The sequence below is a fragment of the Rhincodon typus genome, chromosome 11 (assembly GCF_021869965.1).
Source record: "Rhincodon typus isolate 14 chromosome 11, sRhiTyp1.1, whole genome shotgun sequence".
NCBI classification, from domain to species: domain Eukaryota; kingdom Metazoa; phylum Chordata; class Chondrichthyes; order Orectolobiformes; family Rhincodontidae; genus Rhincodon; species Rhincodon typus.
This window is the reverse complement of record NC_063342.1, coordinates 8,746,051-8,747,944: the sequence shown is the minus strand read 5'-3', so window position 1 is coordinate 8,747,944 and position 1,894 is coordinate 8,746,051. Positions and strand designations below refer to the sequence as shown.

Here is a 1,894-nt window from a genome sequence, read left to right as displayed (position 1 = left end):
GGAGCTGGAGGAACACACCGAGATAACACAGTGTGGAGCTGGAGGAATACACCGAGATAACACAGTGTGGAGCTGGAGGAACACACTGAAATAACACAGTGTGGAGCTGGAGGAACAGTGTTCCTCCAGCTCCACACTGTTATCTTAATATCTGGAAGCATGTGTTAAACATATATATTACATTGGCAGTCATGGGAACAGTCTCAAATAGAGATAGACAGAGACAGACAGGCCAAGGTGGGGGTCAGAAGTCACATGACACCAGGTTATAGTCCAACAGGTTTATTTGAAATCACAAGCTTTCGGAGCACTGCCCCTTTCTGATGAAGGAGCTGTGCTACGAAAGCTTGTGATTTCAAATAAACCTGTTGGACTATAATGTGGTGTTGTGTGACTCCTGACCTTGTCCACTCCAGTCAAACCACCGGCACCTCCACATCAAGGCCAGCAAGAGACGTGGAAGTTTTTGTGCAACCTGTCAACGGTGCAGTAATGCAATAAGCATGTTATTGTTAACTTTATCTGACTCAACATCTCTGTAAGTTTGTCTAGAGAGTTGGATGATCTCCATCCAACACAGAAAAACAGGACTGGTTGCCACATACTGATAATGGTGGGAGCAGCAATTAGGTGAAACGAACAACTAACAAGTTGCTTTTGCCAGTGTTCCAAACAGTTATCAGACCCCCTCGTTGCCTCAAATGTATGTAAATAATGTCCTGCATAAGTAAGAAATGCCTTTGGTTTTCGCAACTGCAAGGAATGTCAGATTCCAGTGTTTGTTTTTCTTGATATTGTTATGGATCAGATCAGGCCCCGTCAAAATATTTTAGAAGGTAACCTGGACCCTAACTTTTTCTTATTTGAAAGGAAATGTAAAGTGTCATATCCCAGGTGCAATGCCACTGGTCAAAGTACTCGGTGTTAAGCAAAACACAATTTATTTAAACACCGTAGCTAAAATACAGTCAAAGGAAGAGGAATTTAAAATAACTTAACTCTATTGGTAACTTAACAGAATAATAGAGACAGTAACTATTATTAATTAACTGTTCCAATATAGTAACATCCCATAAACATACCCCTTGGCAAAAAGGAAAATTCAGACACAGATACTCACATGCAGTTCTCTAATCCAGGAGGGAAAAATAATCAAGAGAAAATCCAGAAAAACTAGCAGCCAGGAACATTCTCTGAAGATTCAAATTCGTTGGACACCCCAAAAGCTTCTGCTGAAAACTAAACCTAAAAACGAGAAAAAAAATTAAAAAGCCTGATCTGTGAGAGCTGACCACACCCAGGCTGCTTCCAGTGATCCAACTTTAGAAAAAAAACCCAAGGCCTCCCAAACTGTTTATTCAAGAGGTCTTCAGTAGTTGGCTCGATACCTCTGCCTTACAACCTCTCTTCAAAGAAAACCAGCCCAAAATAACCTCTTAAAGTGACAGCGTCATCACAATATGCAAAGATTGTACAGATCTTATTCATTCGTGGGATGAGGGTGTCGCTGGCTAAGCAGCATTTATTGCCCATCCCTAATTGCCCAGACGGCTGTTAAGAGTCAACCTGTCTTAGTAACTGTGTCTATCCAGAAAGATTTTTGTTTATGAATAAAGTATATTTTTGCAAAAAAATGTAAAAACCCAGAAAAAAAAACTTATGATTCTACTTCCAGAAGTTCACAACCTCAACCTAAAGGGAATGGAACAGAAAGTTGATGAAATCTGGAGCAGATTCATAGGAAACACAACAAATCCATAGCAGAGATAGTAGGAACTGCAGATGCTGGAGAATCTGAGATAACAAGGTGTAGAGCCGGATGAACACAGCAGGCCAAGCAGCATCAGAGGAGCAGGAAGGCTGACGTTTTGGGCCTAGACTCTTCTTCAGAAAT

The 1,894-nt window shown here is 41.0% G+C and overlaps 1 long non-coding RNA gene across 1 annotated transcript in view; it reads right to left on the bottom strand.

Annotated features, from left to right (window-relative positions):
- LOC125484377 overlaps window positions 1-1,245 on the bottom strand; it is a 21,719-nt gene extending 20,474 nt beyond the window's left edge. The window contains exon 1 of the long non-coding RNA XR_007263199.1: window positions 1,121-1,245. This is a non-coding gene — a long non-coding RNA (uncharacterized LOC125484377). The remainder of the gene's footprint in view (window positions 1-1,120) is intronic.
- Window positions 1,246-1,894: the final 649 nt, after the last annotated feature.